Raw genomic sequence first — 22280 nt, 5'->3', positions numbered from 1 at the left:
GATCTTCGCGGGGCTGCCTCTCGGTCGCCTGCAAGCCTGAGCTTAAGCGGTTCCTCCTTGGGTTGGGATCTGCCGCCATTGACCGCTGTCTGTCTCGCGGCCCTGTTGGATTTTCCCCATATATTTAGCATCTCTCTTGTCCCTCCAGAGGGTGAGCTTCACGGATCACAGAGCTGTGTTGTTCATGCGCGTCCCCAAAGTGCAGCACAGTGCCTGGCTCAAGAAGGCCACAGTCGAATCTAAACTATGACACAAATGAACCTATCTGCGAAACAGAAACAGACTCCCAGACGTAGAGAAGAGTCTTGTGGTTGCCAAGGGGGAGGGGGTTCGGGGAGGGATGGAGTGGGAGTTTGGGATGAGCAGATGCAAACTATTGTATAGAGAATGGGTCAACAACAAGGTCCTACTGTAGAGCCCAGGGAGCTATGTTTAATATCCTGGGATAAACCATACTGGAAAAGAATATGAAAAAGAATATATATATTTGTATAACTGAATCACTTTGTTGTATAGCAGAAATTCACACATTGTACATCAACTATACTTCACTAAAATTTAAAAAAAAAAAAAAAGGCCGCAGTCAAGATTTACTAGATGAACGAATGAATAAACCAACCACCCTATTGAGAAATCAACCTATGAGTCAGTGAGGCCAGGATTCAATGGATCAATTACTGCGTTAATGAGATCAGGGCACACAGGCAGGAATCCTTGCCTGATACGTCCGTCTTTAATCGTCTGATCTTCCCCCACTTCACCTCTAAGCCCTTCCAGGGCAGTGGAGGGGCCAGGGGATGGCACAGATGGAGCTAAAGCCATGAGAGAAGGAGACAGGCGGGAAAAGAGGCCGGTGCTTCCCTGGAGGCGCGGGGACTGGGAATGGGGCTCTTAAGGGAGGGCTGGTCAGGGAAGGCTCCCTGGGGGAGGTGAGATAATCCCTGGGTGGAATCCCAAGAGAGAGACTGCCCTTCAGCAGGGGGTGGGAGCTGTGTGGCTCTAGCCTTGGGCTTAGCAGGGTTGGTGAAAGAATTTGCTCTGTACCATCTCAAGAAAACCAGGGTCAGTGGTGGAAGCCCAGGAGGACCCATTTCATTTCAACACAGGGGGACTTGTCCCAGGACAGAGCCATGCAAAGATGGAATGAACTGTCAGAGAAAGGAATGAGCTCTCTGTCCCTGGAGGTACTTAAAGCTACGTAAGGAGAGGAGGGAGGGGTTCACCTAGGCAGAAAAGCTGCAAAATCTGTTGTAATCCAGAGAATCTACAGATCTATGATAGAACACGGTCTAATACAGGCAGAGGAGGCATTTATCAGATAATAACCACACACGCTAATATAACTAGGCACACAGATGATCATTACAGTTTTTTTAATTTTTTTAATAATGGAAAACATCCTGTCTCCTAAACTGCACCTTTTGAAAGTTATCTTTATGCAATCAGCGTGTGTGTATTCAGGCCCTTGGCGGTAAGAATGCTCAACGCAGTATTGTTTGCAACAGAGGAAAAATTGGAGACAGCCTGAAAGTTCATTTCTATGTTCATTTTCTGTCTCCCTCTAGATTGAGCTCCAAGAGGGTGGGCCCTCGTCTGTCTCATTCACTGCTCTATCTGTCATATCTAGTGGGTATACGAGATACAATGCAATCTTTTTTTTTTAAGTTTTGTATTCTTTGATGAGAGGGAGGGAAAGGGAGAGAGGGAGAGAGAAATGCAAGAAGTGCATCAAAATGTTAACAGCGATTGTTCTTGGGAGATGGAATTAAATTTTGTTTTATGCTTTGTTGTACTATCTACAAAAAACATGTATTATGTTTATAATGTGAAAAAACTTGAAGTAAAAATAGAATGACATCAGGGTAAAAAAAATTGCTTCATCTGCTGAGCTCTGAGAATGGATTTTTAAAGCCAAACTGAATCGCGTAAGACTATCAGAGCGTCCCTGGTGGCAGCCTTTTGCCATCTGGCTAGGATAACACAAGAACAATCCAACTCATCTGGGTGGGGAAGAAAATAATTTGCAGTTTCGCAGTGGCCGCCCCTAAAACCATGCCCTCCTCCCAAGGTGGCTTTTTTTTTTGCGGTACGCGGGCCTCTCACTGTTGTGGCCTCTCCCGTCGCCGAGCACAGGCTCTGGACGCGCAGGCTCAGCGGCCATGGCACTCCGTGGCATGTGGGATCTTCCCGGACCGGGGCACGAACCCGTGTCCCCTGCATCGGCAGGCGGACTCTCAACCACTGCGCCACCAGGGAAGCCCCCAACGTGGCTTTTTTATAACCTCCTTTGGGTGCAGATTTGACATTTATCTGTGCAAACAAGGCATCCATGCTGTTTGGGTATTCCAAAGCACTTCTGCTCAAGACAGATAACAAAACACAGATAACTCCACCAACAGGTCTCTGCCTTTGAATTTGTCTTCCAAAACAAGCAAGCTCTCTCACTGTTTGGGGAGAAACCAACCTGTTTTGAATTGTTCAAGACTGTGAGATGGCCCTCTCCATTTCTCCAGGGCCAGAGGGATTAGCTTCCACGCGGGGCTGCTCAGAAGGATGGCAGCCACCCGCTGGAAGTCACCATCACCACTTACCATCTGGGAAGGTACAGAGCTCCCTATCACTGGAGGTGTGCAAGCCAAGGTGGGGAAACCCCTTGTCAGGGGCATTATATAGGGAATTCGAGGGTCAGGTTAGGGGCCGTGCCAAGGGCTGAATTGTGTTTCCTCCAAATCCAGATGCTGCAGCCCTAACCCCCTGTACCACAGAGTTTGACTCTGTTTGGAGATGGACCTTTAAAGAGGTGATCAAGTTAAAATGAGGTCACTAGGGTGGGCCTTAAGCCAATAGGACTGGTGTCCTCATAAGAGGAGATTAGGACCCAGACACACACACAGAGAAGGTGATATGGAGACACAGGGAGAAGAGAGCCATCTGCAAGCCGAGGAGAGAGGCTTCACCTTGATCTTGGACTTCCAGCCTCCAAAACTGTGAGAACATGAGTTTCTGTTGTTTAAGCCCTGTCTCTGTGGTCCTGTGTTATGGCGGCCCTGGCAGAGAGGGTACTAGTGTCTCCACTGTCCGGGTGAGAGAGCCATGCTGGTGGGGCAGGGGGAGGGCGAATTGATGCGCCCAGGATCCCACAGCTACTGGCAAGTCCAGATTCTAGTCCAGGCAGACCTGCCCCAGGTCTTTCTGCTGTACTTGTGATTCGCCACGACAGACGCCCTGGCAGGACTTTGTACAAGATTCTAGAACTGTCTAGAGGAGGAAGGGGACTTGGGGACACCCAGGGAAGCCTTCCTAAAAGAGGTGTCGCTTAAGCCAGGCTTGGAGGAATAAACCCTCAGCAGGAGAGAGGAGGAGGCTGTCATCCTCCAGGACAGCACAGAACCTCCTGCCAATCCCAGGGCTCGGCTCCCGGGAACGTGTGCATGTACTAGCACGTGACAGGATGTCCTGTCACGTTGCACAGAGAGAAGCATGTGCAGACACCACCCACCCCGGCAGTGGGCTCCCAGGTTCTGACTCCTGGAAAGAGACCTGGTTCTAATCGCAGCCCTGCCTCTTTCTGGCTGTGTGCTCTCAGAGGAGTTATACAGCCTGTCTGAAAAAACTGTTGAAAGTAAACTCCCTTCACAGGATGCATTCATTCCTCAGGTGTGTATTTCTCGTGCACCTGCTATGCGCCAGGCGCTGCTGTAGGCACTAAGGAAAGAACAGGGGACAGAGTACTGCTCCGGACGTGTCATTCTAGCCAAGGACCCATAGGGAGGAGGGGAATGTAGCCACGTGGCCAGGGAGGCTTCTCTGCAGAGGGGTACTCTGCAGGAGTCTGTGGGTGGAGACAAGAAGCAGCGATGAGGGCGCGGTGCTCACCGCCGGCCAGCATCCGTGCTGTTATTTCTAGACACGCCCCCTCTTCCTGCCGCTGCAGCTTCCGTCCGGCCACTCCTAGGATCGACCATCCCAAGCGCCTCTCCAAACCACCTGCTACTTTCTTGACATCAAATCCAAGAAACAAGCCCTCCTCTTGGCTTAAACCTGAAGTGCTAGCGACCAGAAGGGACCTCAGAAAGGACCGCATGTCTCTCTCACCTCTAATGAGCTCCTCGTTTGCCCCGACCTGGGGACCGAGGGCCCCTGTCTGGTGTCCCTGCTGTTGAAGAGATGGCTTCCCAGGGAGCTGGCATCCCATATTGGAGGGAGGCCGAGGCAGCCACCCGGCTCTGATGAGCCCTGCTCAGATCCCAGGGCTGGTCCCCCTGCCAGGGTGACAGAGCCATTCCCGCAGCTGGGGGTGGGCAGAGTCCTTCAGGGGAAGCTGGAACCAGGCCAGTCAAGGAGAGGCAGGCAAAGGAGCCCACTAGCTCTCTCTGGGTTCTCACTTTTCTTTCAAAGCCTCCAGCCCATTGCCCGGGGTGGTGGGGTGGGGGGGCAAGGTGCACTCAGCCTGCTGGAAAAGTCCAGGCTTCCTTCTTGCCAGCTGCCTCCTTCTTGGAGAAGCCTCCATGACTGGAAAAGCCAGGGTGCTCAGAGCCAGGTGGGACCTGAAGATCAAACCTACCAAGGCCTTTCCCTATTTTTACAACAAGTTGTTTGGGAACTTTTGGTTGTTGAGTTGTAATAGTTCTTTATATAGTCTGGATTTTAATTTCTTATCAGATGTATGATCTGCAAATATTTTCTTCCATGCGTTGTCTTTTCACTCTGTTGATGGTGTCCTTTGATGCATAAAAGTTTTTAACCTTGATAAAGTCCAATGTACCTATTTTTTCTTTTGTTGTCTGTGCTTTTGGTGTCATATCCAAGAAATCATTGCCAAATCCAATGTCATAAAGCTTTTCCCCAATGTTCTCTTCTAAGCGTTTTATACTTTTAGGCCTATGTTTAGATCCATTTTGCAAGCTGTGCCGTGTTGCAATCAGGCTTCCATTTGAAAAATAATCTTCTCTATAGCTTTAAAGTGATAACTTTGTACCGGCGATGCTTTGTACCGGCATTGTACCGGCAATGGTGTTAAATAAGGGTCCGACTTTTTTGTTTGTATGTGGATATTCAGTTTTCCCAACACTGTTTGTTAAAAAGACTGTCCTTTCCCCATTGGATGCTCTTGACACTCTTATTGAAAATCATTTGCCCACGTATTCGAGGTTTTATTTCTCGGCTCTCTATTCTATTCCATTGGTCTACATGTCTGTCTTTAAGCCATTACCACACTGTTTTGATAACTGGAGTTTTATAATAAGTTTTGAAATCAGGAAGTGTGAGACTCCTAACATTGTTCTTTTTCAAGATTGTTTTCACTATTCAGGGTCTGTGAGATTCTATATGAATTTTAGGATGGATTTTTCTATTTCTATAATAAATGTTATGGGGATTTTTGTGGGAATTGCACTGACTCTGTAGATCACTTTGGGTAGTATTGATGTCTTAACAATATTAAAGATAAATTTTTTTAAATGGCCTTTAGTCATGCAGCTGCTGTGGAAAACAGTTTGACAGTTCCCCAGAAAGTGAAACAGAATTACCAGATGACCCAGCAATTCCACTCCTAGGTATGTACCCAAAAGAGCTGAAAGCAGGAATCCAACAGATACTTATACACCAGTGTTCAGCATTATTCACAACAGCCAAAAAGATGGAAGCAGCCAAAGCGTCCATCAGCAGATGGATAAACAAAACATGGTCAATCCATGTGATGGAATATTATTCGGCCATAAAAAGGAATGAAGTTCTGACACATGCTACACAATGGACGTACCTTGAAAACACCATGCTAAGTGAAATAAGCCAGACACAGAAGAGCAAATACTGTATGATTCTACTTATGTGAGATACCTAGAATAGACAAATTCACAGAGGCAGAAAGTAGAATAGAGGTTATGTGGGGTGAAAGGCAGGGAGGAGTGGGGAGTTATTACTCAGTGTGTCAGAGTTTTTGTTTGGGATGATGAAAATGGTTGCGGAAATAAATAATGGTGATGGTTACACAACATCAGGCTATTGTAATTTTTTAAGTGTTTTTTTTTTAACTCTTGTTTTTCTCTTAGGCAAATTAAAAGTTCATCAAAATGCGAATAAGTGTGCTCCTGCTGGGGTGAGATTAGAGGTGAATTTTTTCTTTCTTTTCCTATTTTCTTTTATTTTTTATTTTTTATTTTTTGGACGTGCCACCCGGCTTGTGGGGTCTTAGTTCCCCGGCCGGGGATCGAACCTGTGCCCCCTGCCGTGGAAGTGCGGAGTCCTAACCACTGGACCGCCAGGGAATTCCCTTTCTTCTCCTATTTAAAAATGTCGATGTGCTTTATTGTATTGCTTTTATGATCAACTCTATGTACATGTAATTGTCAACACATCCAATGGAGCTACTTTCCTTATCACCTTCCCACCCTTCCAGCCCGAGCCCGGATACCCGGGACCTGAGCTTATCCGGGGAGCACGGTATGCAGTTGACAACCATCCTTTCTTGTTATTCTGAGTCAGCAAGATTCAGGCAGGGAACAAGGCACCCAGGTGAAAGCGCAGGCCTGACCTCCCCACATCTTGGTGACTCAGTGGCTGTAAGTGCCTCTCCTCCTCCCAGCCCCTGCCCTGCACAGATCAGCCTCCAGGCTGGAGAGGATGAGCACAAAGAATGTCTGTTTCCCCACAGGCTGGGAACGGCCTTCTCCACCCAGATGCGGATTCCTGAAAACGCCATGGCACGGAAGCTCTAATGAAACGGGAAGGCACCCTGTGTCAGCTATCAGTGATGCCACCACAGAACAAGATCTGCAGGCTCGTCAGCCCCGTGGCTTCCAGATCAGGGGAGGAGAAAAGGTTTGGGAGTCCATTTAGGGCTGCTGACTCTGTTCCTCCCCACCAAGGACATTTTGTTTAAGACTTTCATCTAGTGGCTTCCCTGGTGGTCCAGTGGTTAAGACTCTGCACTTCCACGGCAGGGAGCACAGGTTCGATCCCTGGCCGGGGAGCTAAGATCCCGCATGCCGCCTTGCCATGCGGCGAGGCCAAAAAATAAATAAATACATAAAGACTTTCCTCTAGAGTCACCATTATTTCCTAAAAGAAAAAACATTTAAACATAGGAAGGACTTAACCTCAGAAGAGGGAAACTAAGAAAGGAGAGTTGTCAACTGCACACTGTTTCCAAAATAATTTTGGAACAATGTATCTTAAAAGTTTGTTTGGGGGCTTCCCTGGTGGCGCAGTGGTTGGGAGTCCGCCTGCCGTTGCAGGGGACACGGGTTCGTGCCCCGGTCCGGGAAGATCCCACATGCCACGGAGCGGCTGGGCCCGTGAGCCATGGCCGCTGAGCCTGCGCGTCTGGAGCCTGTGCTCCACAACGGGAGAGGCCACAACAGTGAGAGGCCCGCGTACCGCAAAAAAAAAAAAAGTTTGTTTGAAACAACTCAAGTAGTCATTGCCAGATGAATAGGTAAACAAAATGTGGGATAGCCATACAATGGAATATTATTCCCTCGGAATCCTGATACATATGAAGGTGTGCGTGAACCTCAAACACCTGATGCTCAGTGAAAGAAGCTAGACACAAAGGGCCACATACTGTATGATTCCATTTATCAGAAATGTCCAAAATAGGCAAATCGATAGAAACAGGGAGTAGATTGGTGGTTGCCAGGGGCTGGGGGAGGGAGGAATGGCGAGTGACTGTTCATGGGTACAAGGTTTCTTTTGGGGGTGATGAAAATGTTCTAGAATTAGACAGTTTCTGACATATGCACAGCCTTGTGAATATGTCAAAAACCACCGAACTGTGTACAGTACTGTAAAATGACAAATTTTATGTTTTGTGAATTATACCTAAATTAAAAGTACGGTTTAAAAAAGTAAATGTAGGAAAACAGTTTTGAATGCACCAAAACGACAGTCTTGAGTTATCTTGTGATCCTCGAGGCACAGAGCACTGGGAACCCTCTTCACTGACGGTTCATCTTGAGTTGTTCTGCTGCACGGATTTTGTAACTGTTACAGATCCATTTTCACAGATATGATTAATCGGAATAGAAGTGAGAGAGCTCACTTGTCCACTCAAGGCAGAATATTCTGAGCTATCAGTGGTCGAGGGCTGGTGGCGTGGGGTCAACCCGGCAATTCTGGTCCGCCCTGAACTTGGCAGAGGGCAGAGAGGGGTGGCCAGGTACGGACCACGGCAGCGGTGTACTTGGACGTCTACGTCTGGACGTCTTCAGCGTGGATGGTGGGCACTGCTCCTTTGGCCCCTTCTGCCCGCCCCTCCCCGGATCCCCTGAGGCTGTCCACGGATCCTCCGTCCACGATCCTGTTGGGAGTGGATTTTTGGTGTCCAGCGTAAACCGGGAGCTGCATGTCGCACGGGGACCGACAGGGAGCAGCAGGGTCGCACAAGGCAGTGGGCCCACCACGCAGAAACCCTGGGTAGAGGCTTTCTGAAGGCTGGGGCCCTGGCTGCCTGTCTGGGTTGTGGAATGAATGCGGGGGTGGTGGTGGTGGGGAGGCAGAATCAGCTCTGAAGCAGGGCTTGTGCAGCCCCTGCAAGCAAGCGTCCACCCTGCTGAAGCTCTAGGAGGTCGCAGGACCCCCTCCGGGCGATTCAGGGGTACTTGTGGGCCACGGCACCAGCAGCCTCAGGGGACAGAGTCCCAGGCATGCGCCTGCCTGGTCTGTTCTCACCTCCCCGGCAGACGGGAGCCCCAGGTCATGCCAGCCACGTGTACGCGGGGCTGAGTGGAGCACGGGCACACGTGCAGTTGTGAGTGATGGTGAGTGTGTGAATGCCGCGTGTGCGTGAAGGGTGTCGGTGAGCACGCGTGTGTTTGCTGGGGAGCGAGAGAGAGTGTGAGGGTTTTCCACGGCTGGGGACAGGGCTAGGAACAGGGAGGAGGGGGCTGCTGGTGGGCTGCAGGGGGTCTCCCCACCTCCAGCAGCTGCCTAGGCTTCTGTGTGCTCTGGCGGGGCTGCCCAACCCTTGGTGGCCAGGCTGTTCTCTCCAGGCCGCCTCTCCCTCCTCCCTTCCCCGCCTACACCCCACCTCCACCCCTGGGCGCCCCCGTAGTCTCTCTCTCTGTCTCCCGCCCTGTCTGTGGGCCTTCAGACCTCCATCTCTCTCTTTTCCCCCCCTCCCCGCCTCCGTCTGCCTCTCTGTGTCTGTCTGTCTCTCTCATTCACCTCCCCTGGAAGGAAGGGCTGACCTAGGCCCTGCCAGGCTCTCTGGCGGCAACAATCCAGCTGTTCGCAGGTTTTAGGGGGCCCCAATGACTGCATTCAGGCAGATGGGCCACTTTGGATGTGGGGACAGACATGATAATTAAAGACGGTGCTGGCAGCCAGCACAGCTGGCACCGGGGTGCCCGGGAGAGCGAATGAAAGGGAGCTGTCTGCTCCGGATGCCCCACAAGCCCGCCCACGGAGCCTGGGGGCTCCAGAGAGCCCAGACCGAGAAGCTGCAGGAGCGCAGCCTTGTGTCTGCTCACCCTCCCAGCCACAGAGCCCCGTGTGCACCCCCGGGCACACTGCGGTCACAACCCCATCTCATGGGTGGGAAGACTGAGGCCACACAGCACAGTGAGGGCCGTTGAGACTGGGGAGAGCCCCACTCACCTCTTGAGTGAGAGGAATGCCTGGTAGCCAAGGGGGACTGTCCACCCTTCAGTCACCAAACGTCCCCTGACGCTTCCATCGCCACCTAAGAGGCCCGACTAAATAACCTCCCAGAGCTGAGTTCTCTCCCTGGGAAGAATTCTGAGTCGGATATAAAGATACTGAAAAGTTCTCCACCCTGTCTCATTCACTCACTCATTCATTTATTCCATGAACACGCACTGGGCCCTCCCAAACCCCAGGCGTGCGTTGGGCCCTGGGGACCCACAATGAACCTGGACTTGAGAAGTGGTGATGGGGGGGCCATGGGGCCCTCCAAGGCCCAGCCTAAGGCCGCTGCCTCAGGAAAGCCTTGCCTGACCCCTCCCCAAGCCCCGGCCCTCCCACCTGCCTTTCGGTGGAGGGCGCTGGCTGCGGCTGTCCATCTGTGTCCCCTGGCCTGTGGCCTCGTGGGCCCAGCATGGGGCCTGCCCATGGCAGCAGCTCAATTGTGCTGTTTGTATAAGGGGTGCTGACAGCATTTTCTAGGTGAAATGCGAGGGCTCATGCACTGGTGAGAGGTTATGAGAGTTAGCGCTTCAGACTGGTGGGGGGAGGGAGGGGAAGCAGGGGCAGGGGTGGCGTCGGAGGCCAGGGCAGTGGCCTGGCCTTGGACCGCGAGGACGCTGCTTCTGACCTGGAGCCGCCCCAGACGGGCCCTGCCCTCCTGGGCCGACCTTGGCCTTTCCCAGAGGCCGGCCACCCCACACTCCAGAGCCTAGGGATGCACTCGTGCTAGATGTTCACAGACGGGGAACCTGAGGTTCAAAGAAGTAATCCGTCCAGATCCACAGCTGCCCAGAAGCAGAACTGGAATTCAGATCCAGATGTGTCTGACTTCTCCCGCTGAATGAAACAGCCTCCCGTGGGTCAAGCCTAACAAAGTAATGATAGTGTTAGCTACAGCAACAACGGTCCTCTGCAGATGGGCTTCCTGTGTTTAAACGCACTTTCTCTGGGACTTCCCTGGTGGTCCAGTGGTTAGGACTCCGCTCTCCCACTGAAGGGGGCCCCGGTTTGATCCCTGGTCAGGGAATTAAGATCCTGCACACCCCATGGTGTGGGCAAAAAGTTAAAATTTAAAAAGAGAAATAAACACATGCACTTTCTCAAACTTTATCTCCCTGGAAGCTCACTGCAGAGCTGTAGGGAAACAGCCTCAGAGGGGCCGCACTCTTGGCCCATTCCCTTGGCAGGAAGGGGCAGATCCAGAGCACGTGAGGCCGGCCTGGTTCCTGGGCGGAGCTGCGTCAGGACCGCTGGGCAAGGAAGGGGGAGCAGCCCTCCGGCTCCCCTCAGAGGCCAGCCAGCCACGACTGCCTGCAAACTCACTGGGAGGCCTGGACATCAGGGTGGGAGTAGCAGCCCCTGGGAGGCGGGGGAGCAGCCCGGTCACACACTCCTGCCCAGCACACCCCCTCCTCCGCTCCCGCTCGGGCTGCGTGTCCCAGCCAAGCTCGCGTGCAAAGCCGCCAGGGTCCATCCCGCTCTGACCTGTTTTCCTGTCAGCTGCTGTCGAGGTTAGGTCAGGCCAGCTCTGGGTGCCCTGCCAAAGCAGAGGTGGCCATGGTGTCAGATGCAGCGTCCTCTGCCCTCCCTGCCGTTGCACACCCCATCCCGTCCACGGCCGAGAAGTCTTTCTCCTCTCAGCTCTCTTGTCAAACTCTGACCCAGCTGTCGCAGCCCTGCCGGAATGACACCGTCTCCAGGAAGCTTCTGGACTCCCCCAGGTGGAATTATTCTGGCAGCTCTGTCCCTGCTGTTATTGCCATTTCGGGTTTAGCCATCTCTCTGGCCGTCGTGGTTACAGCAGAGGTCCCCAACCCTGTCGGTCGGCTTGACTCACTCTTTTTCCTGGGTGGGGGGGGAGGTCACTTTAAATCAGGGCATGTGAGGGTATGGGGGTTCCAGACTCAAGTGTGGGTCACGCAGAGAGAGAGAGCTACGGAGATGTCCAGTCAGATTGAGAGGCTCAACGGCCACTTCACGATGGGAGGAGGCCTGGCTGCCACCACACGGCCCAAAATCCAACAGCCTCTGCCGCGATGGGTCAGGGTGCCCTGCTCCGCCCGGCAGCTCAGCTGACCCCTTAAGAAGCTCAATTTCCTTGAATAAGCAGACATCAGATGTACTCTGGACCATGCATGGTTCACTTGCTCCCCTTGGCAGTCATGCAAGGTGGGTAGCACCATTGTACCCATTTTACAGATGCAGAAACTGGGGGCACAGAGACGTCAGGAAGCTTGCTCGAGGTCACATTGCTAGTATGTGGCAGAACTGGGATCGAAACTCTGGCCCTGTGGTGCTGCTGCCCGTCTCCTTCACGAAAGCCCTTTGTTCATCACCGAGGACCAGCTCCCCCTGGAAATCAGAACCCAGGGCAGGGAGGGCAGGCGTGGGGGCCAGGAGTACTGGTGTCAAATGTGACAGCCTCCAGCCTCCATCGGCAAGCATCCTTCTGCCTGTGTGGCTTTAGGCAAGTTGCTTAACCTCTCTGGGCCTCAGATGTCTCCATTCTAGAATAAGGATAGGACAATACCATCCATTCAGCATGCACTGAGCACCTCCTGTGTGCCGGACCCAGTTCCAGAACCCGGGAACACAGGCGTGATCAGGACAGGCAATACTGTCTCCCCAGGAGGTAGGAAGGACAGAGCTGTGGCCATACCTCGTCCACCGCAGCCAGGACAAACACCTTCAGAGGCGGGCGGCTCTGTTTAATGCTCCACCGGGTCTTGCTGATTGTGCCTGAGGAGAGTGAGGATTTGGAAAATGCAGGGGGGAGGGGATGCCAGGTGGGAGCAGTGCATAAGTAAAGGCAAGGTGGCCGGGATGGGTGGGCAGCCCAGGGTGAGGTGCCCCCGCTCTAGGTACTGAACGTGAGGCCCTGGGGTTGCAGTGTCCTCTCTGCATCCCTGGGTTGGGGGTGAGGTGACAAATGGCAGCGTCGGGCTGGCAGTCCCTGGGCATGTCCCTCGGTGCTGGAACCCCCGTCTGATAGCTTCCCCATGTGTTCCCTGGACTGTTCCCAGCAGATCAAACCCACCTGCCTGGCCGGGCCCGAAGCAGAAACACCCATGGGTTCCAGCTGAGAAAATCTGTCTTTTGTTTTCAGAATCACTTTGTCTCTGAATATAAAAGCAATAATTGTTTGTCGTCAAAATAAAGTTGGAAAAGCTAGAAGGAGACCAAACTCATATGAAAAATCACGTGATCACCCCATCCGGACCCCCAGAGACAAACCTTATTAATATGTTGGCAAACAGGCCCTCCCCACCCCACACTGGGTGTCTCCTGTACACTTTTCAAGATGGTTGAGATCAAGCTGTACCTGGAATTTTGGGTTCAGCTCTTCTCACATAACATATAACATGTCAGCATCTAAAATCATTCCTGATTCTTTCCGATTACAAAATTATGATCTTCTCATTGTAAAAACAATTAAGTGGGACTTCCCTGGTGGCGCAGTGGTTAAGAATCCACCTGCCAATGCAGGGGACACGGGTTTGAGCCCTGGTTCGGGAAGATCCCACATGCCGCGGAACAACGAAGCCCGTGCGCCACAACTACTGAGCCTGTGCTCTAGAGCCCGAAAGCCACAACTACTGAGTCCACATGCCACAACTACTGAAGCCTACGCACCTAGAGCCCGTGCACCGCAACGAAGAGTAGCCCCCGCTTGCCGCAACTAGAGAAAGCCCACGCGCAGCAACAAAAGACCCAACGCAGCCAAAAAATAAATAAATAAAATTTAAAACAAACAAAAAAACAAATCAAGCACTTACAGAGATGTGGAACAGAGAAAGCCCAAGAGAAAAAGGAAAGGGAAAGTGTTTCACAGTCCCCAGCTGGGAGGCGATGTCACTAAGGATAGCTGTGTCAACCCCCCACGAGTGTACGCTAGCAGAGGCTTCAGGATCACGTGGTCTGGGTTCAGATCCTGCCTCCACAGGCAGCTCATTAGCTAACCTCTCTGGGCCTAGTTTTTGTTTTGTTTTTTAAAGTTTGTTTTTATTTTTTATTTTATTTTTGGCCGCACCACGCAACTTGTGAGATCTTAGTTCCCCGACCAGGGATTGAACCCGGGCCCTCGGCAGTGAGAGTGCCGAGCCCTAACCACTGGACGGCCAGGGAATTCCCCTGGGCCTAGTGTTTTATAAAGTGGAATTGATCACTGAGACCTACCTCATAAAGTTGCTGGAGGAATTAATGAATGGAAAACATTTCCATAAATGACTGAAAACAGGTAAGCACTGAGAACAGTACACAGCAAGTGCTCAATCAATGTTAAGTTGTTTAGTAAACACCCAACCGAAGCGGTAGTGGAGTGTCGTGGCGTGCCAGGTAATGGCTTTACATCCATAAGTAATTTCATCCTCCCCAGAACCCCACAAAGTAGGTACTTTTTTTAAAACTTTTGAAAAATTGAAGTATAGTTGCTGTACAATATTCTATAAGTTTCAGGCGTACAGTGTAGTGATTCACAATTTTTAAATGTTATACTCCATTTATAGTTATTATAAAATATTGGCTATATTCCCCATGTTGTGCAATATATCCTTGTAGCTTATCGCATACCTAATAGTTCGTACCTCTTAATCCCCTACCCCTATACTGCCCCTCCCTGCCCCCAGCGGGGAAAGGGAAGGGGGGGTACTTTTAGTATCTGAATTTTCCGGATGTGAGAACAGAGGCTGAGAAAGGGCAGTGTCATAGCAGCACTGTTCACAGTAGACAAAAGGTGGAGACAGCCCTAATGTCTGCAGACAACGATGGATAAACAAAATACAAACAAACAAAATACGTGTGGAATGTTATTTATCTGTTTCAAGGAATGAAACCCTGACATACACGCTGCAACATGGATGAACTTCGAGAACATGATGCTCAGTGAAAGAAACCAGTCATAAAAGACCACATATTGTACGATTCCATGTATATGAAACATCCAGGAGAGGCGAAGCAGACAGGTGGCCGCCAGGGGCTTGCGGGGAGGGTGTTGGGGAGTGACTACTTCAAGGGTGCAAGTCTTCCTTGGTGGTGATGAAAATGTTCTGGAAGGGGATAGAGGGGCAGCTGGACATTGTGAACGCACTAAAGGCCACTGAATTGGACACTTTGAAATAGTTAATTTGGTGTTATATGGATCTCACCTCAATTTTTAAAAACAAAGGAAAAAAAAAAAAGAAAGGAAAAAGAAAGGCCAGTGACTTGCCCAGGCTCAGGGTCACCCAGCCAGTGACAATCAAAGCAGCCACAATGACGAATTTGGGGATGTGTGGGCACCTGGGTGTGCGGGAACAGGGACACTGACCTGAATCCAGAGAGCCTGGCCTGTGCATTGATCCCAGACCCCTGCGGGTGGAGGACGGGCCTGCCCTCCAGCCTGCACTTTCTAGTGAAGCTGGGGCTTTTGACGCTCGCCTCCCGCCTGCCTGGGTTATCTGTTGTCCTGCTGTCTTCCAGAAACCAGGACTTGAGGACAGTGTGGCCTCTCTCTGGCCCCAGAGCCCCAGTTGTTTAATCAGGGCATGGAATTGCCTCTGGTTGCCGTGTGGACTCAGAACCCCACTGTGCTTTTCTGGGCCTCAGTTTCCCCATCTGAAAATTGAGCTAACAGTAACTCAACCATAGGGAGGTTTCAGTGGGATCCAGGCAATTCTGACAAAGGCAGTGGGAAATGTTTATTCACTTGCCTCCCAGGCTACTTTTGCAGCCTCTTGAAAAGCTGATCATGGAGGAAGAAACATGTCAGAGAGATATTAATTGAAAAGAGCAAGCATCATCGTTGAGGCTGGCACCTAGGAAACACTCAACAGCTAGGAGCCATCATTATTATTTATTTGGGCTTTTCATGTTTTGCCCACATAGGTTTCCACGCACATAGAACATTTCTGGAAGGCTACACAAGAAACTGTGGACGCTACTTAGTTCCTTCCAGAGATGAGCAGGGAAAGAGACATTTCACCTAATACCTTTCTGTTCTCTTGAAATTTTTCATCAGGAGCATGTATTACATTTATGATAAAATAGTTTAAAACACAATTCTACTCCAAAATAAAAAAAATGTTAGTTATTTTAGCCCTCTCAATTAACAGAGGAGGAAAATGGTGCCCCGACCTCACTTCCTCCAAGAAGTCCTCCTGATGTCTAGGCACACTGCCTCTCAGCTGCAGAAGGATCCCACTGCCTGTCACTGCTTCCTTGGCTGCCTCTCCCATGAAACTGGCAGGGCCTGTAGGGAAGGGCCTGTTTGACTCATTCCTGAGTCCCCAGGGCTCAGCCTTGAGTACAGCTGAGTGAAGGAATGAGGCTCGGAAAGGTTAAGCTACCCACCTGAGATGACACAGTAAGTGGTTTTGTAGGGCGAGACCCAGGTCTCTGGACTTGGATTCCACTGCCCTCACCACACCCCTGCCTCTCTAGGACAGGCCTCATCCTCTCCATTGCAGGAACGCAGTTCCTGCCCAGTCACCGTAAATTTCCAAAAGAGGCCACCTGGGACTCATCCTAATGGCTGCCAGCCCTGGTGCAGCTGCTACGGTATTTGGGATTTGGGAGGGAAGGTTCTCAGGCCCCAAGAGGCAGCTGGGGATGCCCCAGGCATAGAAAATGCCAGACAGTGTTCCAAGCAGAGCCAATTACGAAAGCCACAAAAGTAAGTGTGGTTTGTCCTCCTATGTTATCTTATCCGACACGCCAAAATTGAGATCTCAGCCTTCTAATTTTAGGCACAAACTTTTCCGATATGGCAGAGTCCTTCCCAGGCAGAGCAGCTGCCACTGCCTGGACCATTTTGCTGATGAGAAAACTGAGGATCGGAGAGGGTTAATGCCTCACTCCAGATCACAGAGTTTTAAGTAGAATAGGTAAGAGTTAAATCGCCCCTTCGGAGACTAGAACGTGTCTGTGTTCACGGTGGCGCCTCATACACGATGTGGCGCAGAATCAGGCTGCCTGGGTTTCCAATCACTCTGCCCTCACAGGCTGTTTGAGGATTAGGTACAAGCACTTAGGTCAGTCCCTGGCACAGAGGAAGCCAGTGGCTCTTGCAGAGACAGAAGTTTGGGGTCCGTATGTCCTTTACTGGTGATCTTCCCAACATCTGCCCAGCTGCCCTTTGGGAAAATCAACATCTCACCCTCCATCGCAACGCAAGTAGGGACTAGACTCCAACACTGCCTAGAAGACCAGGAGGCTTCCAGGAGCTCTGCCTGTCTCAGGAGCAGCACCTGGCCTGGCTGTGGCCCTTCTCCCTGCTGGCCGGCCAGCCTGCCTGTCCAAAGGCCAACAGCCAGCCTGTGGCCCACCAGCGCTGCAGGAGAGCCAGGCCTGTCCAGAACAGGCTGACTCCAACCTCCCTGCGCTTAGCAGACGCGTTCTCAGCTGACAATCCCATTGGCAAGCATCACCTGTGTGCTTTAAAACAAAGAAGCACGAAGCACAAATCACAGTCCTGACTGAACGGACTTCAGGAAAACGAGCTCATCCTTCTGTGGTCTGCTTTTTTTTTCTTGTAACATAAGTCAATCTTCATTGAAAACTGCAGTATTAATACATAACAGTTCTTGTTACAGTAAATGTGCTTTGAAGAATTTTAAATCTGAGCTCATCTCCTCATCAGATTGCATAAAAAATTAAAATAGTATGAATTTACACACAATGGAATTGTCTCAGGATGTATGTTCCACTCCTTTGTATTGATTGACACCTTAAGTTCAATGCAGAGGTGAGGGGTGCCTTTAACACTGGAAGACAATGCTGACTTAAGTTTTTAAAAACTGCTAAGAGAATGGTCTTAAAAACAACAGTACTGGGCTTCCCTGGTAGCGCAGTGGTTAAGAATCCGCCTGCCAATGCAGGGGACATGGGTTCGAGCCCTGGTCCGGGAAGATCCCACATGCCGCGGAGCAACTAAGCCCGTGCGCCACAACTACTGAGCCTGCGCTCTAGAGCCTGCAAGTCACAACTACTGAAGCCCGCGCGCCTAGAGCCGGTGCTCCGCAACAAGTGAAGCCACCACAACGAGAAGCCCGCGCACCGCAGTGAAGAGTAGCCCCCGCTTTCCGCAACTAGAGAAAGCCCGTGTGCAGCAACGAAGACCCAACGCAGCCAAAAATAAATAAATTAATTAATTAAAAAAAAGAAAACAGTATTAAAAAAATTTTTTTAATTTATTTTATTTTTATACAGCAGGTTCTTATTAGCTATCCATTAGCTATACATAGTAGTCTATATATATTAGTGTACATTTAAAAATCATTAAAAGGGCTTCCCTGGTGGTGCAGGGGTTAAGAATCCGCCTGCCAATGCAGGGGACACGGGTTCGAGCCCTGGTCTTGGAAGATCCCACATGCCGCGGAGCAAGTAAGCCCATGCGCCACAACTACTGAGCCTGTGCTCTAGAGCCTGCGAGCCACAACTACTGAAGCCTGTGCGCCTAGAGCCCGTGCTCCACAACAAGAGAAGCCACCACAATAAGAAGCCCGTGCACCACAACGAAGAGCAGCCCCCGCTCGATGCATCTAGAGAAAGCCCATGCGCAGCAACGAAGACCCAACACAGCCAAAAATAAACAAATAAAATAAATACATTTATTAAAAAAAAAAAAGTCAGTAACAGTGGCTAGTCAGTAACAGTGGCTCCCTAGGGTCTCTCTTGAGTGGCCATCGTAGCAACCCTGCCAGGAACACTGAAGAGCTGGCCTCAGGTCCAGCCCAACTATTATACCGACCACCGGTCTGCACGAAGACCTAGAGAAGACTCCAAGAGGGAGGGCTCAGGAGGCCAAGATAAGACACTTGTCGTCTCCAACACACCAATCCTGGGAGCACAGCATCCCCTGAAGCTCACGGCAGGCTCCCTGCACAGAGATGCCAGCCTCTCTTTGATCTCCCTGTCCCAGGAGACTTGATGTTGGTCCTGGGGATTCAAATAAGATTACCCCAGAGGTTTTCTGTTCTTCAAGGGAATAGGGTTGGGAAAGAGACAAACACTCTGAAACATGTTAAGATCAACTCTGCAACTTTCTACCTGAAAAGATCAGACCCTCCTCCACAGCATGTCATGTGCAGGCTCCTTTCAAAAACTCAGGTTGAGTAATAAACAGCTCAGGAGAAAAAAACACACCAACATTTGAGAGGAGATGGGAGTGTGGTCCGCTGTTGAAGAGCTATCCTTCAAGTCGTGATCTCAAAACTTTTTTGCTCATCTAAGCCTTAAAAAATTTGGGAGAGGGACCCCCGTTGTACTCCCTTGTATATTTTGACTCTCTCAACTTTGTATAAGTTGGTTCTCAGTTTTTTACCCTAAATTTACACAGTTGCAAATAACGTAACTTCCAAAATATTCACATTTTAAAATAAAATTGTTACTTCACTCTTTTAAATACAATCAATGGGGACTTCCCTGGTGGCGCAGTGGTTAAGAATCCACCTGCCAATGCAGGGGACACAGGTTCGAGCCCTGGTCCGGGAAGATCCCACATGCTGTGGAGCAACTAAGCCCTTGCGCCACAACTACTGAGTCCGTGTGCCACAAGTACTGAAGCCCGAGCACCTAGAGCCCATGCTGTGCAACAAGAGAAACCACCGCAATGAGAAGCCCGTGCACCACAACGAAGAGTAGCCCCTGCTCGCCACAACTAGAGAAAACCTACACGCATTAACGAAGATGCAACGCAGCCAAAAATAAACAAATAAATTTGTATAAATAAATAAATAAATATAATCAATGTAATCTAAATTCTGTAGAAATTTGACCCCCACTTACCCTCCACTTAAAAACTTGTGAACAAGCTCTTTGACAATCGAACATACTGTCTGTTTCTTTTCCTCTGTGGCTTCATATTTTCATTCTACTCCCTCCAGAATTTTATCCTAATTTAATAGCATATATTTGTATGACCAAAGTATTTTACTGTTATCCAATCATTAGTTTTTCTCTAACAAAAATCCTTATATAAATTGAAATTAATCTCCTTTCATTCCAAGGCTCTATGGGCTTAAAACATTTACTTTTGGATTGAGTTACCATTACCAAAAATCTCTTATGTTACACATTCTGATACTTATTGAACATAAAAGTAAAAATTTAGTTGAAATTTTTTGAGGTCCCATCCAGGCCTTGCTGTCTGAATTAGCTCATGATATCCATGGATGAATATTACTTATAGCTAAAATGAGACATGGTTCAAGGTAGGTTTTATTCCTCTTTTTTGTATTTATAGATATAAGCATGGAAATAATTCATTAATATAAATACATCTGTGGGAAGGGAAGCACTTTTGTTATAGAAATGTCACTTAATTCTCTGAACTCCTTCAAAGATATGTGGCCCCCCCCAAAAAAAATCACATAATAATGATTCATTATCTAAATTATTTTTACTGATCAGTCAGTGGGTGACTTGGTTAGATTCTTCTCAATTTGATGGAAACCGCCTGGTTTGCACAGGGATTCGTCACCTAGTTTTTAGAGTCCTTCACTTTCTCAGTTCCTAGGAAAGTGTGCCAAAAAGGGTTGACCAAAAGTTAGCCAGGAATATCATACCTGTTATTCTTTCATTTAAAGACATCTTGTTTAACCTCACATACACAGAATGAATTGGGAAATTTTATTTATTTATTTATTTATTTTTAATTTTTGGCTGCGTTGGGTCTTCGTTGCTGCGTGCAGGTTTTTCTCTAGTTGCGGCGAGCGGGGGCTACTCTTCATCGCAGTGCGCAGGCTTCTCATTGTGGTGGCTTCTCTTGTTGTGGAGCACGGGCTCTAGGCACGCGGGCTTCAGTAGTTGTGGCACGTGGGTTCAGTAGTTGTGGCTCGTGGGCTCTAGAGCGCAGGCTCAGTAGTTGTGGCGCACGGGCTTAGTTGCTCCACGGCATGTGGGATCTTCCCGGACCAGGGCTCGAACCCGTGTCCCCTGCACTGCCAGGTGGATTCTTAACCCCTGCGCCACCAGGGAAGCCCCAAAAGTAATCTTTTGATGTTCCACTCTCTGGTCTTTGTTGCAAAAACTCCTCTGTATCCTGGCTCCTCCCTTGCCTCTTCAGAGCAGTCTTGAGGCAGGAGATAGATGGGCTCCAGGCCGGACATTTCCTTGTCTATAAAAGGAAGTGATGGAGGTAACTTCCTTAGGGATGCTGGTAAGGATTTAAAGGGAGTAAGCATGGGTCCGTGCCAGGCTGAATCAGCACCCCTTGAGGTACTGCCCTGCAGCCTCCCCAGGCAGGGCTGCCCCTGTGCCCCTCTGTGTTCCTCAGCCCACACTCGCCCATACTCCCTTTTCCTCTCTCCTGTAGCACAGCCTTTACACACACACACACACACACACACACACTCCTACAGTCGTTCAACAAGTCTTTACTGAAGATGTGTAAGCACTGGAGCAAGCTACACCTGGGCATGTGATGTGACCATGACACACTTGACCTCGTGTGTGTGGGGGACACAGGTGTTGAATAAAAATAACACCACCGGTGATTTCATCACGATTGCGCTGAGGGTGTTGAAGGAAAGTTCCAGGCAAGGGGAGCACACAGCAGCCGGTGGGTCAGGGAACGCTTCCCAGAGAGATAGCGGGTCAGTGCTTGGGGGAGGCTGGGAGCACGGCTGGCCGGGAAGGAGAGGAGTGAAGTGGACATGCAGCCCTGCTGCGGGCGCTGGGCTGAAGGACGCGCCGTACAGACGGCGCTGTGCCTTTTATTCCCTTAGCCGACAACCCCTGACCACAGCCCTTCCCCACATGGCCCTGGATTCCCCACGCCATTTGTAAGGAAACAAAACAAGCAGCCTATACATGAGCTGAATCCATGTGTATGAAGTTCAGACACAGGCAAAACCAAACCCACAGAGGCAGGAATCAGAACAGGGGTTGCTTTCCGAGGGGGAGGGGAGTCGACTGGAAAGGGATGGGAGGGCAATGGATTTGGGAGGTGGAAACGCTCTTCATCTTGATGGAAGCAGTGGTTACAGAGTGTATACGTTTGGAGAAACTCATCAAATACTTAAGTTCTGTGCATTTTACTACATGAAATTATTCCTAAAAAAAGAGAGAGGGAAGGAGGGAGGGAGAGAAGAAGGAAGCTTAAGAGAGGGAGGGAGGGTAGAAAAAGCCAGCGATAAGATAATACGAGGTGAAGAATCAGAAAAATAAAATAAAACAGAGTCAGCCTAGTGACCTCAACCAGGCTGTTTAACCTTTGTGAACCTCAGTTACTCCATCTCCAGAAGTGAACCATCACCTGGAAATCTGTGCACAGTGCCTGGTGCCCAGGGGCACATACTGGGCCATCTGGTCCCCTCCCTCTCCGCCTCTCTGGACCACACCGTCCTCACCATGAACAGGAATAAGGGGTTGATGGCTGTTTAGAGAGGCCCCCCCGTAAGCTCTGCAAGCATCTCTGCCCAAAACTGGCCTCTCCATGCTGCCGCCTGCCTCGGCAACGTCAACCTTTAAAACATCCCTTTGTTTGCTTCCTAAGTGCGCGGTATGGTTCAGAGGTATCTGCAGCTGAGCTGTGTTCACCTCCGGGGACCACGCAGCCGGCAGTTCCTCTGTCGAGGGGTCGTGGCTCGGCCGTCCACCCCGATCTCTCAGAGCCCTCGGGCTGTTTCCATCTGCAGGGGCAGGACCTCGCGGTGACG

General features: G+C 50.2%; 1 long non-coding RNA gene across 2 annotated transcripts; it reads left to right on the top strand.

The window, feature by feature from the left end:
* The first annotated feature begins 3664 nt into the window (after window positions 1–3664).
* Window positions 3665–12047, top strand: LOC149749086 (uncharacterized). Of its 2 annotated transcripts, none has more exons than XR_016393188.1 (3): window positions 3665–4540; window positions 5471–6560; window positions 6653–12047. It is a non-coding gene; the product is annotated as an uncharacterized LOC149749086 (long non-coding RNA). The 2 variants fall into 2 exon arrangements; XR_016393187.1 differs by lacking the exon at window positions 3665–4540 and having other exon boundaries at window positions 4547–6109; window positions 6398–6560.
* The last annotated feature ends 10233 nt before the right edge of the window (window positions 12048–22280 follow it).

The sequence above is a fragment of the Delphinapterus leucas genome, chromosome 5 (genome assembly GCF_059928025.1).
Source record: "Delphinapterus leucas isolate spDelLeu-1000000601 "Yukka" chromosome 5, BTC_Dleu_Yukka2, whole genome shotgun sequence".
Taxonomy (NCBI): Eukaryota; Metazoa; Chordata; class Mammalia; order Artiodactyla; family Monodontidae; genus Delphinapterus; species Delphinapterus leucas.
This window is presented reverse-complemented; position numbering and strand designations above follow the sequence as displayed.